This window comes from Eschrichtius robustus, chromosome 13, assembly GCF_028021215.1.
Source record: "Eschrichtius robustus isolate mEscRob2 chromosome 13, mEscRob2.pri, whole genome shotgun sequence".
Taxonomy (NCBI): Eukaryota; Metazoa; Chordata; class Mammalia; order Artiodactyla; family Eschrichtiidae; genus Eschrichtius; species Eschrichtius robustus.
The window spans coordinates 4,367,632-4,384,430 of NC_090836.1; the positions used below are offsets into that span (position 1 = coordinate 4,367,632).

The following is a 16,799-nucleotide window of genomic DNA, read 5'->3' on the forward strand; positions in this document are numbered from 1 at the left end:
CTTGAGAACACGTGCAAGTCAGACAGCAGGGGACTGATGGAAACTGGATCCCAACTCCACTGTCAGATCTGTGCCTGTCCCCCTGCGGAAAGCAGGCCCCCGACGTGGGCCGTGGGACCCCAGGAGGCCGTGGAAGACATGAAGCCTGGAGCAGGTAGAGAGGCAGCAGGAGGGGAATCAGTGCCAGGAGAGGGGCTCGTCCTGAGGGTGGAGTTCTCATCTGCAGCAGGGTCACCCCCAGACCTGGCCTACCGTTACAGCTTGGGCAATCACTCTGCCACAGCTGACTCTCCACCCAGACTGGGAGTTCCAGAAGGCAAGGACCGTGGCCCGTACCTGTCTTGGGTCCTCCAGGGCCGTGCACGGCACGGGGTGAATGGTCGCCAAAATGGGTTCATTCACTGAACACGCTCTGTGCTCAGAGGCGGGAATATACAGATGCATACGATACGACCCTGCCTTTGGGTAACTCCTCTTAGCCTGGTGAGTGGATGAAGGAAAGGATGAACGGAACCTGGGAAGGGCCAGTCAGTAGAAAGTGTAATACTATGTAACGATCTAAGATGATTTTTAAAAACCCCATTGTGCGGTGATGGAAATGTTTTGTATCTTAATTGTAGTGGTGGTATCATGGGTATACACAACCGCTAAAACTCATGGGGACTTCCCTGGTGGCGCAGTGGTTAAGAATCCGCTTGCCAATGCAGGGGACATGGGTTCGAGCCCTGGTCTGGGAAGATCCCACATGCCGCGGAGCGACTGGGCCCGTGAGCCACAATTACTGAGCCTGCGCGTCTGGAGCCTGTGCTCCGCAGCAAGAGAGGCCGCGATAGTGAGAGGCCCGCGCACCGCGATGAAGAGTGGCCCCCATTTGCCGCAACTGGAGAAAGCCCTCGCACAGAAACGAAGACACAACACAGCCATAAATTAATTAATTAATTAATTAAAAAAAAAATTTAAATGTAAGCAGTTCTTTAAAAAAAAAAAAACTCATGGAATTGTACTTTGAATGTAGTTCATTTTACATAAGTCGTTTCTCAATAAAGTTGAAAAATTCCACCCCTACAAAAACAAACAAAAAAAAAGCACACTGCTCACTGCTTTCTGATCAGAGTCAGACCCATCAGGCACCCCACTTTCTCTCCAGCACAGACCCGAGCCAGACCCCCACGCTGGCCGTTGCTTCGTGGGTGCTGTCAGAGTCTCAGAACTCCGAACAAGTGCTGCCTTTACAGAAAAGGGGATGTTCACCCTCCTACGCACGCCGCAGTCGGGAGGGTCCAGAGCTATTCACAGCCCTCACCTAGACTCTCCTGGGACAGGGACCGCCGGGGGGGCCCCGGGTGGCAGGAGGCCAGGGGAGCTGGGACGATGCTCTCTGGTGTGGAGCTCCCGGTCCCCGAGGCGGTGCCCTGGGTCCTCACGGGGCACCCCCACCCCAGGGAGCCCGCCAGTGGAGCTCAGCGCTTGGCTACCCAAAGACCTACCTTTTCGGGTGGAGTCAGCAGAAGGATTCCGTGAAAATGGTGGTTAAAGAGGGCAGCTTTGTGAAATAGTCAAGAACACACATATGCACACATTTTCTCATTTAGACAAGACTCATTTCCTATGGGGTGAACCACAGGGAGCCGGTGATGTGTTCCCTCTTCGGTGGAAACACCACAGCCTGAGGCTGTGTGTATGTGTGAGAGAGAGAGAGAGAGACAGAGAGACAGAGAGACAGAGAGAGAGAGAGGCTGGGAAACTGAAAGTGAATCAGGCAAGGGGCCTTTCTGGGGCTCACAGGAAGGAAGAACAGAGGGCCAAGATGGGCCCAAGCAGGGAATGGCTGACTCCAGTGAATCAGGTCTATACAAGGGCCCTAGTGTGAACGCGGAAAATGGCCTGCTCGCCACACCCTTCCCCATCAGCTCTGCCCACAAGGAGTCCGCACTGCAGGCTCTGAACCTCCCGCGCGTTGCCCACAAGAGGAGTCAAAGGATCAGGAGCAGTACTCGTGCCGGAAGCCAGTTCAAGGGAAAGGCAGAGACCCCCGCCCAAAGGGCCCACAGAGGCAAGGATGTGTGGTGACTTGTCCACAGCCAGGGGGACAGTCAGAGAAGATACAGACACATTTTGTAGACTCTCAGCTCTGGGATCCACGTTGGGTGTCCGGATTCCACAGTGAATGGGAACCAGTACAAGCACATAGAGACCAAGTCTGGTGCAGTGTCAGGTATGGAAAGGGCTGAGTTTTACAGTCTCGCATGCACTTTTTACCGGGAGAAAATGGAAAAAAAATGAGAAACTGGGCTTTGAAGATAGACCAGTGTTGATGCACTCTCTCCAGTTTGACAGCTTCTTGCTCTTCCCCTCCATCATCACCTCTTCCCCACCATCATCACCTCTTCCCCACCATCATCACCTCTTCCCCTCCATCATCACCTCTTCCCCACCATCATCACCTCTTCCCCACCATCATCACCTCTCCCCATCATCACCTCTTCCCCACCATCATCACCTCTTCCCACCATCATCACCTCTCCCTTGCCATCATCACCTCTTCCCATCATCATCACCTCTTCCCCACCATCATCACCTCTTCCCCACCATCATCACCTCTTCCCACCATCATCACCTCTCCCTCGCCATCATCACCTCTCCCCCGCCATCATCACCTCTTCCCCTCCGGCATCACCTCTTCCCCACCATCATCACCTCTTCCCCACCATCATCACCTCTTCCCACCATCATCACCTCTTCCCACCATCATCACCTCTCCCTCGCCATCATCACCTCTTCCCCACCATCATCACCTCTTCCCATCATCATCTCTTCCCCTCCAGCATCACCTCTTCCCACCATCATCTCTTCTCCTTCATCATCACCTCTTCCCCACCATCATCACCTCTTTCCATCATCATCTCTTCTCCTTCATCATCACCTCTTCCCCACCATCATCACCTCTTCCCACCATCATCACCTCTTCCCCACCATCATCACCTCTTCCCCATCACTATCATATCCTCCCCACCATCATCATCCTAATTCAAGCTCCCAACATCTCTCACCTCCCAGCCTGTCTTCTCACTTCCACTCTGTTAACTCACGCCCCGCACCTCAGCTGGAAATATTTCTAAAATAAAAACTGGAACATCGAATCCTCCTCTTAAAACCCTCCCGTGGTTCCCCATCGCCCTCAGGATCAAGACTGAAGTCCCCAACATGTCCTTCAAGGCCCTGCAGCACCCGGGCCCTCCTCTCCTCCCAGCTCTCTTCCAGCCATGCTGGGTTCCTCTGGTTCCTTCAGTGTGCAGGAGGCTTCCTGCCACAGGGTTGGTGCACACGCCAGTGTGATCACCCGGCGGCACTCAGTTCAACTTGTAATTCTATGTGTATAGTGATTGTTTGATCAGTGACTGTTTAATTGATGGTTGTATCCGCCACTGGAGCGTAAGCTCTCTGAGGACAGAGACCACAGTTAGTTTTACTCTCAATTGCAGTGCCAGTGCTGGACAGAGTGCCTGGCCTATAGGAGATGATTAATAAATGTTTGCTGAATAAGCAAAGGAATAAAGTAATGGATTTCATCTCATTTCACAGATGCTTCATAGCTGGAAAGCACTGGGGCCAGATTAGGAGCCTGGGGCTTGGAAGGGCAGAGACTTGCCAGAGATCACATGGCTTGGCTATGTGGGGGAGCTGGGACTTGGTCTGAGTATCATCTCCCTTCCCTTTTATGTCATTTTGACTCAGCTATTTGGTGGTGGCAGTGGCAGTGGCCGTGGCAGTGGTGCTGGTGGTGTGTGTGTGTCTTTGGTGGAGCTGACAGCAGAGCCAGCTTCTAGATCACAGCTAAGGGAATGGTACCCAGAAAAGTCTCTTGCCATGTGTACATTTCCCCACTGTAGCATCTTTCTCCTTTAGAAATAACCATGATTGGTTCCCAGACAACACTGCTAATCTAAAGAAACAGTAGGTTCAACTTTAAAAAATATATTCCAGCTTTGGGAATGCATTTTTTTAGTCCAGTTAAAAACACAGGTTAAGCCTACTACATACCAGAACAGACACTGAAATCAACAAAACATCAGAATAGATGACCAAATTTTTTTACTAAATGGACACGGTAGATTCTGCTCTTTGGTAGACAAGGCTATAGCTTGTGGTCTCGAAGTTCACACTTACCAGTAAGTTCTGGAAGGGAACTCTCCTGTTTACCCTTGGGCTGCTGGGCTCATCATAATCGATGTTCCATAAATATCTGTAGAATGAATAAGTGAATGGAACTTTCAATGGGCTGGAAAGAGTCCTGGATAGCAGAAGGAAAACCACAGCACCCAAAATGCTATAACCATCTGTTCTAGCATTTATTTGCTACCTCTTGGAAGGCCTATGATCTCCTAATACAATTGCCTAACAGAAACTGAAGACCAGAGATAAGTTTGGTCACCTTTTCACCATTTGAATGTAGGTAAGTTACCTAACCTGTCTGAGCTTCCACAGCCTCATCTGTTAAATGGGTACAATGATTCTTTACTCTCCTGAAGATAATTTTTTAATGAATTCAACCTAATATTTACCGAGTGGCAGGCACTGTGGTAGACACTGGGGACGTGGTACAAAAAAAAAAAAAACAAAAAAAAAAAAACAGAACTGGTCTCTGTCCTTTCTAGTGGAGGAGACATTAAGCAAATAAGTACAAATAAACTTGTAAAATTACAGTTTAGGGTGTGTGCTGTGATGGAAAACCACAGGGTGCCATAAGAGAGAATGGCAGTGGGGCCAATTCAGATCAGGGTGACATTTATGCTGAGACCTGAAGGAGTCAGGAGTTGGCCAAGGGAGAGGCTGGGGTGGGGGATGAAGGGAACAGCATGTGCAAAGGCCCTCCAGGGAGGAAAGAGGTGGGGGCGGGAAGTGTGTGTGTGTGTGTGTGTGTGTGTGGCGGGGGGGGGGGGGGGGTGGGGGCGACTTGATTCATGTGTTAAGAAAAGCCCTTGGGCTGCCGGGTGGAAAGTGGTTTGGCCTGAGAACGAAAACCAGACCTCAATGTTCCTCTCGGTGTTGAGATAAGAACCAGAATCTTAGAGGTGACAGGGGCCCAAACCTCTCATTTTAAAGATGAGAAAAATCGAGAACCATAGTTGTGAAGAGACTCAGCCAGGCTCACATGTGTATTTAGCTGTGAACACGGAGAGAACTCGGACGTTTGATATCTCTTTCCAGCACCTTCTGCACTCTTGATGGGTCTGTGCCTCTTCTTGCCTTCCACAACTGGAGGAGAAAAGACTGACGGGTGCTGGAGCTCTGGGGCAGCCTGGAACTGGACTGTCAGCGGCTCCCAAGGATGGGTTCCCAGGGATGCGCCCCGCGCCGGCGCCGGAGTCCCTGGTAGCTCGCAGCAGCTCACGTGCCGCAGTGGGACCTTGCGGCTCAAGGCCCTGAGGCAGCCTCCCTCCCTCGTAGGCGGCTCAGCCCTCACTCTTCACTTCCCTCCGGGCCTCTACCTGCCTAAACACACAGCCGGAGCCTGCCACTCCACCCCCGCCCGCGGGCCAGAAAACAAGCAGGAACCGTCATCCGCCGCGCCTCCCTAGGACCCGGGACCCGGATAGCAACCGGCTAAGCGGCGCTGCGATTGGCTGGCCCGACTAAGCTGCGCTGCGGTTGGCTGCGCCGGGCTAAGCGGCGCCACGATTGGCTGGCCCGTCTAAGCGGAGCCGCGGTTGGCTGGCCCGGCTTAGCAGCGCGGCGCTCGCCCAATCGCGGGCCGGGCCGGGCCGGGCCGGGCCGGGCAGCTGCGGGGCCTGGCGGCGGGGCCGTGGGGAGCGGGGTTTGACATGCCTGTGGTATTTGCTCAGAGGGGCATGACCACTTTGGGCAAGTCTTTAAATGTGAGTCAGCTTTCGGCCGATCCCTGGGAAAAATTCCTTCGGTGTTGTCAGGCAGGGTTCGCTCGCTGCAGCTTTTTTTTTTTTTTTTAAACAATTCAAAAGGGATAATCCCACTGAATGGGAAAAGGCCTTCGGACCCGGTCCCCAGCTTCCCGAACAGGGGCCGCGGGCGGTGCTGGGGGACCAGGCACCCCAACCCAGGCGGGCGCCCCCGACATGCCGGGCCCAGGGGATGATTGTCAGCAGGATCGGGGCACCTTCCTCCACTCCCTGCGCCCCCAGCCCGGTCTCCAGCGGGGCACATACTGGGGGGGGTGGGGGCGGTACGAACAGCGCCCCCTGGAGTTGTGCAGGCGTCTCCCGCCGCGTGGGAAATGCCTGGCCCACCCCTTCCCGGTCCTCCCTTAGCTGCCGCTCGCCCATCGCACTGTGGGTCCAGTACTGAAGCCCGCACTTTGCAGCTCTGGGATCATGGCTGATCTCTTCACCTCTCTAAGCTTCAGTTTCCGCATCCGCAGAGTCAGAGGCAGCGGTCCAGAAAGTGAACTAGTCCGGGAGAGGGGCCACTTGGGGTGCTCTCCTAGCTTGGGTTCCCCAATTGCAAGGGCAAGTCGTTCTGCACTCCGGGCCTCATTTTCCACATCTGTAAGATGAGGGAGTTGTTCTAGAAGAGTCCTTAAGGGGCGTTCCAGTTCTGTGAGGGTAGTTGCATCAGGCCATCCCTGTAACCCCCTCGGGGAGCCTGTGCGCTTCGGGCGGACGCGGCCCTGGGGCTCACCCACCGGCTCCAGCGCGACTCCAGGATGCTCCCCTAGTCTGCCCAGCTTTCCCTGCCCGTGTGTCATCTCAGAGACTCGCAGCAGACAGGGTTGGGAGCAGAGAGGGGAAAAAAGACCAAAAAAGGCCAAGGGCTGAGGGAAATGAGCAGAAACTGGAGGGATTTATGTGCAATTTGATTTTAAATGAACATCTTGTGCAAAAGAAGAGGCAGCTTGGCACGAGTTACTGGTGAGTTCATAGCTTAGGCACTCTTGGTCATAGGGATATGATACTGTGAAGATCAACTTAGCTCATGTGGCAGCAGATTTTAAGAAGGTTGACCAGAGGGAGGCTGTAGAGTCTCTGCCTGGGAATCTTTCAAAGATCTGGTAGGCACCACACTGCTTCCTTGAGGGGCTTTGAAATGCAGGCTGTGTAAAACTGTGAGAGCCCTCTGAATCCACCGGAACAGGGGAGCTCTAGGCACCCATGTGTGTGAAGCAGGTTTGATAAAAGAGCATCCCATTCAGCTGCTAACTCAGGGATGTGACCTCGGGCAAGTCTCTTGCCTGCCTTTTGACTTGCTGTGGGAAGAGGGATAAGGCTAATTGACCTCTGAAAGTTCCCTCCAGCTCTGACACCCCATAATGAAATGGAATAATGTGTGGATAATTGCTCTGAAAACAACAGAGCACTGGGGGGTCTTTAATTGCTCTGAAAACAACAGAGCACTGGGGGGTCTTTCGGTTAAACTCTGCAGCTAGTTGTAAATCAGGGCCTCTACTGCCTACCATCTGAGGCGGCCACAGGGCCTTTGTTTGGCATCAGGGTTTGCTGCAGCCCGTGAATCAGTATTTATTCCGTTCCTCGCGTCAGCGCCTTCGCCAGTGTTCTCACTCTGCCTTGGTTTCTCCACCTCCCCTCGCCTTTTCCAACCTCCTGTGACTCCCATGGATTGTGCTGTGCCTTTACCAAGCTTGGGTTCCCTGTCAGTCTGGAGGAAGAGAAACTAGAACCAGATTGGTTTGTCACCACTAATTTTGACCATGCCTCTTCCTCCTAATCTGACCTTCCCATTCTCCTGGTGGTTCTGCGCATCGTGGAGATGGTGGTGGGGCAAGAGGTAGGTTGAAGATAAAGAAGGAAGAAGGCAAGGGCCAATCATAAAGGAAAGAAAAGACCAAAAGTGGTATTTTTTTCTTTTAAAATTATTTCTACCACTTCAAAAATAGAAAAGGCCAGCTCAGCTATGATAACGAGGGTCAGATGATCACTAAATGCTAAGCAAAAAGGGAATTCCTCAAGACCGTGGGAACCTAGTGGAGAGTTTGGCTCTGCTTGGGCAGGTCAAGGTAGTCTTCAGAGGAGGTGACATCTGGGATAGTTCTTAAGGATGGAGAGGAATTTTCCCTGCAGCGAGAAGCACATCTATGCTGAGGGTAGGGCACGAGCAAGGCAGAGAGATGGGAGAGTGCACATCTCCCCTCTCTCTAGGTGGGCTTGAGTCACCTAGGAGAGGCAGGTGCCAGGTGTGTTGGGAGCATAGGGTGCTTGGGCGAAGATGGCAGAACTGAAATGGAAGATAGAGACCATTTAAATGGTCTTACCTGTCGTGTTAAAGAATTTGGGCTTTATTTGGGAGGAAATGGAGAGGAATTGCAGGCTTTTGAATCAGTAGGCAAGATCAATGGTGAAGAACATAGTTCAAAGGTCAGGTTATACAGTGAAATTCAGGTCATGAACAACTTAAAAATGGAATGGATAAGTATAGAATGAAATAGAAAATATCAAAGAACACGCACGTAGTAAGTACTGGTTCGCGAAGTATATGTCTGTGTGTATGATTGTGTGTGTGTCTTGGGTCACGATATAAAAGTTACTTATTACTGTCAGTTATGATCTTAAAAGTCTGAACTCCATTGGATTTGCAGCCCCTCCAGGGGGGTGGGCTGGAGGGCAGAGACACAGGAAGTTCTTGCAAACAACAGACGACCTGCATTCTCTCCCACTTCAAGTTCGTGAGAAGGAAGTTGCTTAACTTTTGAAGACAGTTAGCTGATCTCTTCCAAGGCCTCCTCTGCAGAGGAAAGGTGATTACATTTTCCCTGCATGACGGAGGGGGCTATTGAAGTATTTGGTAGCCTGCTGCATTGGCAGGGCACCTGCCTGACAGAGCACATAACACGGCCAGGAGTTGGAATTCGGTTCCTTCCAATCTCTGCCCCAGACCCTCATGATCCTGGTACAAATCATGATGCTGTGACTAAAACCATGGTGTTCTTCCATTCTTCCAATGAAACATGATGCACTTACTGCAGCCATCAGTGGGGGCCAGTAGATGTGTACGGTTCCCTGATATGGTGTGATTGGTATCTGGGTACCAGTTCAGTGAAGATGGGAGACAGAAGTCATCCCCCACTCGTGAGTAATGGCCTTATGTTTAAAGCACTGAAGAAGATGACTTCATAATGTCTGTGGTCAGTAATACCAGTGTCTTAACAGACCTGAGTGTAGGGGAGCCCTGTGGGGATAATGTATGTCAACTGAAAAAAATGCACAACCTAAAAGTTGAGAATTATGTTTTATTTGGCGGACAAAACTGAGGACTTAAGCCCGGGCCACAGCATCTCAGGTCACACCGAGGGACCGCTCTGAAGAGGTAAGGGAAGAACCAGGATCTATACGGGTTTTTGCAACAAAGACTGGGTAGCTGGAACATCAAAAGATTATTGTTAATTAAAGAAAAACCAGACATCTCAAGTTAAGGAATTTAGCGCTTTTCTATGCAAAACTCTGGGCTCATTGAAGTCATTCCTTTGGTATGCACTTCAGCTATCTGGGGCCGGTATCCTGTTCTTTCCCACCGTGAGTCCTCTCAGGGTGCACGGTCGGGGTGGCTGCAGTGGCTGAGGCTTGATGGTGGGCATCCTGTTTCCATCCTGAGTTCCGTCAGGGCTCACCGTCAGGGGCAGCTGTAACGTGTTGGCTTGGTGGCTGCAACATCCTTGGTTTACTGATACGACGGCACCGTTTTTCATTCACATGTAGTTTCCCATCTATGCAGTCATAGGACATCTCCCTTTTGCTGGCCTCACAAAAACCAGAGCTGCTGCCACCATAGGCCCTAGGACATACCCATTGCTTTAAGACTGGTTCTCAGGGTCTACGTTTGTCCTAACTCGGGCAGCCTTACATGCAACAGGGTTTTGTTACTTTCCAGAGTTCAGCCACGTGGAGAATGTAGCTCCCTTGCTGTAATGCAACATGGTCCAGTCTGTTTCTTTACAAGGTGACTGACACTGCCTGTGACGACACGCAGTGCACACCCACTCCCTCCTCTCCCTACCCCAACCAAACCCTATGGTACAGATACCAGCCCATTTATGTAGCTCCAGACATACAGCTTCCTGGTGACAACTTCAGGGCAAACATACCCACGCCTCTCTTGGACTCCATAAATCTGCATATCCTTCCTATCCGAGCTGGGATTTTTCCAGTTCCTTTGTCCCTTGTTCCTGACTGGTACCAAATTTGCAATAGCAAAACCAACCAATCATAGTCTGAACACCACTCTGTGCCACGCCCTATACTGGACACTTTATATATTCAGCAAAAATCCAGGAGATATTATTATCTCTCTTTTACAGATAGAGCACCAAAACTTGGATATTGTTAAATATTTTCACATCTAGCGAATGATCAAGCTGAGTCTCAAAACCAAGTTTCTTTAGATGGTAACCCATGCTTTGACCCCCGAGATATACTGCATCTCCTGATTCCTTTCAAAACCATCCTTCCCCAAGAGCTGGGAATACCTTCTCTCTCTCTCGGCCCATTCTATCTTAGAAAAAGCAGGAAAACTCACTTACCTCCTTAAGATAGAAGGTCTAAGTGGAATTTAGTCTTGCCCTGGGACTCATACAGAGGAAGAATTTCCAAAAGTTGTATGTTCAGACTTCTGCCTTTTTATGGAGTTCCCTGGTTGTGAAAAAAAAGGATTGTTCTCAGCGTCAGATAGAAGAGAGGAAAGCAAAGTGCCCCAAATTACACAGTTCCTGATCTAAATAAGCTTGAACTCTGAGCCAACCTAACCCCTTTTCTTCAACACTTATTCACTCCTTATTCACAGGTTTGCCCTCCATCCCTACCTTCCTCTGGACATGACTATTGTGTCAGAAACACCGATCAGTCATTCCAAAAATATTGGAGTGAGTCTATACTAACCATCTTTGGTGTGCATAACCCTACTCTTGGCATGGAAGTAATTATCCAAGGCTTAAGCACCAGCCGCTCGACGTGCAGGAAAAAGATCAGAGGTGGCTAGATGCATAAAGAGCATATGATGTAGGAAAGGTGTCACAACTGCCAGGTTGGAAAACAGACCATCCTTTTCACCAGCCTGACATAACAACGCTTTCCCTTTTGTCCCTTTGCTTGGAACAGAGAATAATAGAATTTCCTGAGTTGGAAAGGTTCTTGTGGGTCACCGAATCCAGCCCTTCCCACCTGATGCAGGAATGTGCACCGTCACTTCCCTTCTATCGCTCAGCCGACCTCTCCTGGAACACTAACTGCTAACTGCTGTTTTACATGGACTACTTACTCCGTCTGGGGGAAGCTTTCATGTTTGGAAATGGCAGTCATTCTCTAGCAAGCTTGATCTGATTCCTCAATTCTGCCACTCATGAGTCCTCTTTCTACACCTTGGGGTGATAAAAGTCCTAATCATAATAATCCTTCAAATATTTGAAGGCAGGGATGATGGCATTCTTAGCCTTCTCTTCCTCATGCCCAGTCTGTGCCAGTTTTGCAATCGTGTTGCTACTCTCTGTAATGTCAATTTCACGTGTAGGGCAGATTCTAGTAAATGTGTGAATCCTGAGCTTTGACCATGTGCCAACTCCCTTCAAAGACATGATCTCATTCAATTCTGCATCCAGCCTCTGAGATAAGAACACTTTACCTTTTATAGAGGAGGGAATTGTAGCTCATGAGGTTAGGGGTTTAGGCCAAGGCCATATAGTTAGAAGTTGACAGAAGTGGCCCATTCACCTGAGCCTTTTGCCAAACACATGTGCATTAATTTTTTTCCTTGATATACGAGTTTCACCAGGGCAAGGGTGGTACAAGACATCCAAGATACAGGCCTTCTTATCCTTAGCTAAATAGAAATACTGAGAAGAGGTGATGTCTTTCTGAAATCTCAAGTCTGACTCAGTAGAGCCCCTTTCTCCCTCTCCTCTCCCACCTGATTCTGGCTGTGGATTGTAACAAGGCACGGGGCCACCTCTCCATTTTGGCAGATAGAGGAACGGAGCAGAGAGGTTGATACTTTCTGTCCACATTGACTCAGGGACCCTGTCGAAATCAGAATTGAATCTCCAACTCTCAAAGACAGTTTTCTGTACGCATACACAGAAAGGGCTAGTTTCACGTGTGTATGCTCGGAGTGGAGAATATTGGAGACATTTGCCACTTTTCCATAATATTTTTGGAATACAGGAGCCCTCTGGTGGCCAAAACAGCGGGACGGTGTCCTTGGGAAAGGCTGTCTGAGATCTCCTGCCAGGGCTCCTCTAAGTCATCTCTGGCTTCATTTTGAGGTCACTCCCTTTGCCATTTAGCCTTTCTCTTCCTATGTTCATGGAGGGTCATTTGCTTTTTTTGCACATTCTCCTTTCTTTTTTCCCCGTCAAGTTCCTCTCCGCACCTTCCCCTCCAGCCCCAGCTGTCGCCCCCGATCCCCCTGGAATCTCTCCTTCCTGCGGTCTTTGGCCTCAGAGGACCCTTTCTGAAATCTGGCCAGTTCCCCTGTGGCAGGTGCCGATCGACAGCTGCTGCCTCTGCTGCTGCTTCAGTCGTGTGGAATTCAAATCCCTTGTGGGTGTTCAGAGCCTGCAGATGGATTAACTAATGATGCCTGTTCATCAACGAACATTTGCAGCCTCCCGTTAAGCTCACGGGGGATGCTGATCGTCACCCAGGACCCAGCTTTCTTAGAAGAGCAGATGACTTTCCTCTCCCTTAAGCCCGAGGAGCTGACCGCACATCACCTGGTCCCCGGGGTGGGCCAACTATCCAAAGCTCGGCCATTCCAAGTTTCTGTGTTCAGCTCTCTGTGGCGCAGAAGTCTGCTCTCCTCTTATAGTTTGCACAGAATGGCCTGGCTTCTGGAAGTCCTTGCCACGCTGATACCAACCAGGGTTCTCGGCCTTCTCCAATCAATAGAAATTGACTAGGTGCCAGACAAGAAATTCAGGCAAGGCTTTATTGGGGTCCCTGCTGCAGCAGGGGGGAGTGAAAAGGAGTAATAAGTCCCCTTGCTCACTCCCCAAGGTGCGGGTGCAGCAGGCTGGTTCCTTCTATGGGTGAGGGTGTCGGGCCAGAGGGGTGGATTAGGGGGCTTGCTCACCTCTCTGGTAGCGTTGTGTGCAGGGGGCATGCGCAGTACCCTGCTTTGGCTCCCAATGCCTTGTGTTTGCTCCCAACTCTTCAGAAGTGGCAGTTGGGTTATTTTGGTCTTTTTGTGTCTTGTTGTCCATAATTTGGCCCAACTGCACATGCACGCAGTTATTTTTAGTCCCTCATAGTTTCTTTGTATTCTGTTGCAGGAGGAGACGTTTATCCAGGTGCAAGCACTGCAGCAAAGGGTCCCGGGTCCCAGGTCCCAGCCTTAGGACTGTGTCTCAACACATCAGCAAATAAAGACCCACAAAATAGCCATTCTATATGTGGATAATTGAGAACTGACCATCGATCCAGAGGCAGATAGTGGTGGCTTCAGTGGACTACAATGAACCACATAAGGGGAAAGGACGCTAAGATAGGACGAGGCAGAGATTTTGGTTAAGATTTTCAACACAGTCTTGCTGGTTTTTCGTGTAATAAGGGGATGGGGCAGTATAACACTTAGGAAGCACATTGGACTCTTGGGGAAAAAGAGCTCCTTTAAAATGAGCTGGTGACTATGACTTTACGATGCTTAACTATTAGTGGCTTAATCATAGGGCAATGATATTGGCCAGTTCATGACCCTCACTCTGGAGACAGTCAGAAAAGCCCTCCAGAGGATCCAGAATCTGCCACAGGAGGGTGGCCAGGGTTGAATGTAGGAGCAGTTTTTCTGGGCTTGTATGAAGGTGAAGCAAGAGGAGGGCTCTGGGAGGGTCATGACGTTTGGAAAGCTGCAGCTCTCTAAAATCTGCAGAGGAAGTGGCTAGAGAGGGTGGAGAGGGATACAGAGGGCATAGTTAATCTGGTCCAGCTCAATGAGGGATGGTGCGGTAGCGACAAAATGCAGCTAAGTTTCTGCTTCTACTCCCTCCAAGGCAAGCAAGAGTGGCCATTGGATGAAGCAGGCTGAACTGAGGCTCCCGGGGATGAGGGGTAGGGCAGCACTGGAGACTGCTCCCTGCAGGCTGCAGAATTCTCTTCTCTCTCGATTTTAAGACAGTGTAGATAAGTCTTTTTAAAAGCCTGCAGGTGTAGATGGGTGGAGCCCTTCCTCCAGGAGGCATGGGCTGGCCTCTGGGGGTGCTCTAGAATGCTCTCCAAACCTGGCATTCTGGAACCTCCTCAGGCTTCCCGTTTCCTGGCATTTTATGGATGTTTGAAGTGCATGATGTCTAGGGGTTGGGGGTGAAAGGATGACGCTGAAGCGTGTGCAAAATCTGTCATCTGGACCCAGTGCCTCTCAATAGGCTGCCTCCTTGCCCTCTATCACTGCCCAACAAACCACAGCTACTCTCCCATCTCTCCGTTCTGACACGACTTACAGGATTTGCTAGCATGTCATCATTCCACCAAGAACCCTTGCAGTACAGCAGCACGTGGTTGACTGCATTCCCCTTGGTCAAGTGTATGTGCTCTGACCACGGCATCCTTTCCAACAGCGCTGCCGGCGTGGATGCGTTCAGCCCTCTGTCCTCACACGAGACTTTGGGCAAAGGGCCTGGACCAGGTCTATGAATTGTGCTTTGTTTAGCAGCTCCCTCCAAAGACAGGCGCTCAATCAATTATTTGTTATCGTGACCCTGATGTCGCAGTGAAAAGTGCACTGGGTTGGAAGTCAGAAGCTCTGGTGGAGTCCCTGCCTACCACCCATGAGCTGGGTGACCTTGAATCAAGTCTCACTTTGCTTCTCCAGTCTCCAGGTTATTCAAGGAGGAGATTTGGACCAGATCACCTTGAAGGGTACCTATAGCTCTGAAATCTTCTGCTTTCGTAGGGGTGCCCCCCTCCAGAATACTGTAAGCTCCTCAGGGACAGGGGAGAACCTCACCTGCAGGGTTCCTGGCATGACCAGCCCTTGAAGGTGGTGGTGGAGGGGTGGGAGATAGATCCCACCCACCCAGTCACCTTCCAGGAGGAAGCTAATGATGCTTTAGGAGTAAGAGGCAGTAGGAGAGGCTGGAGGGATTGCCACCTCTTGTTCGCATGCCTACCATGCACCCCGTTCTTAAACTCCCTCCATCAGGAGATGCTGGGAGCCAAACACCGGGCCAGATCCGGAAGAGCAGGACCCAGAGGGCAGCCCATCAGCCTCACACTCCAAACAGGAAGTTGGGGCTGAGCTGTCAAGACCTGTAGAAAAATGCTCCCCACCCCACTAGGCATTGGGAGAGCTCTGCTTCCTCATGACAGGACGAGATTTAGGCTTTTCTATGGAAATGTTCATGTAAATGGAAAGAATAGGCGAGAAAGTTCGGGCATGGAGCCGAGGCTTTCGTAAAGGGTAAGATTCCTCAGCTGTCATAAATATCAGTGGGAGGGGAAACAGGTGGTGAATCCCTGCCTTCCTTACACAAATATTTTAAGTGGATCATAAACCCCCTCTGTTCTCCCAACCAGTAAGTCCTTGCAATGGTTTCGTGCTTGCAGCTTAGAATGCCAGGAATTTTTTCCCCCAAATCAAGCTGTTGCATCACTCTGCTAAGTGACTGCTGGTGTTTGGGGTAAATAGACTTCGGTTCGAGGAGGAGGGCTTGGGTCCTAATTCCCTCACTTTGATAACTGATGAAGAGGCTGGCCCGACCTCCTGGGCTTGATGGACTTATGGGTTGTTGGTGGAAACGTGTCTTGTTTCCTTTCCGATACCCGAGCCCTAGCACACAGGAGTTATGTTCACCAGACAGGCGAGGTGGGAAGTCGTGGCAGCAGCTCTGGGCGAAACCAGGAGGACGTGATGGGGCCAATTGAGAGAGGGCATCGCTGGTTTCTGATGAGGGGGTGCGTGTCAGGGGAGCAGAACCTGGGGGAAGCCTTTTCCTGGAGAGGCAAATGAGGTCCAAAGGGGGATCCCACGACCTCTTCAGAGGAGGAAAATGCTCTGAGAAGTAAAAAGAGGTTTAAAGCGAGGAGACATTATCTGAGGGTCTTTTGAAGTCATAAGATCTTGCCGAGAGAGAGGCTGGTGGTAAAGCTCATTATGTGAGCATGAGATGATTCTGCTCACACCAAGGCAGAGGGGAGAGAAAATCTAGAACTTAAAACTGCAAGGTCTCTTAGAGGTCTCTGGGTACTTTATTTTATCCATAGTAGCTTGTATCTGCTACAAACTACTCTGTATAAAATTTTAAAAAGCAACAAGGATATATTGTACACCACAGGGAAATATAGCCATTATTTTGTAATAACTTTAAATAGAGTATCATCTATAAAATATTGAATCACTGTGTTGTACACCTAAAACTAATATAATATTGTCAATCAACTATACTTCAATAAAAAAATATTTTTTGCATTTTTTAAAAAAAAGTTCTCTCGGGCCAGAGCTTTCATTTCATAAACTAGGGCTTATTCCAGGAGTAACTGAGAGGACTTTTTCTAGGACAGGGCATGTTTAGTTCAGACTTGAGTGGGAATACCAGCACCTCAGATACTAACTGTGACCTTGGAGGATGCGAATGCCTACGTCTTGGGGCTCTTGAGAGAACTGAATGAGGAAATGTACGTGAAAGGCCCCAAAACTTGGTGTGTGCCTAACAGATCCCACCTGACGGATGATCACAGCTCCTTCCTTGTGACTGTGACCCTCTTGACTGCGAGCCTGTACTCTCTCGAGAGTCAGTGGACAAAGGGTAACTGAGTTGCTGCTGTCTGCCAGGCGCACTGCTGTTCTATTATAGGCATTTCATTAATTACTAAGATCATATTAGTCTAATG

At 50.2% G+C, this 16,799-nt stretch overlaps 1 long non-coding RNA gene across 1 annotated transcript in view; it reads right to left on the reverse strand.

Annotated features, from left to right (window-relative positions):
- The window catches only part of LOC137775701 (uncharacterized), a 102,851-nt gene extending 97,355 nt beyond the window's left edge, over positions 1-5,496 (reverse strand). Inside the window, exons 1-2 of the long non-coding RNA XR_011076070.1 lie at positions 5,153-5,496; positions 4,168-4,243 (exon numbers count right to left, since the gene is read on the reverse strand). This is a non-coding gene — a long non-coding RNA (uncharacterized lncRNA). The remainder of the gene's footprint in view (positions 1-4,167; positions 4,244-5,152) is intronic.
- Positions 5,497-16,799: the final 11,303 nt, after the last annotated feature.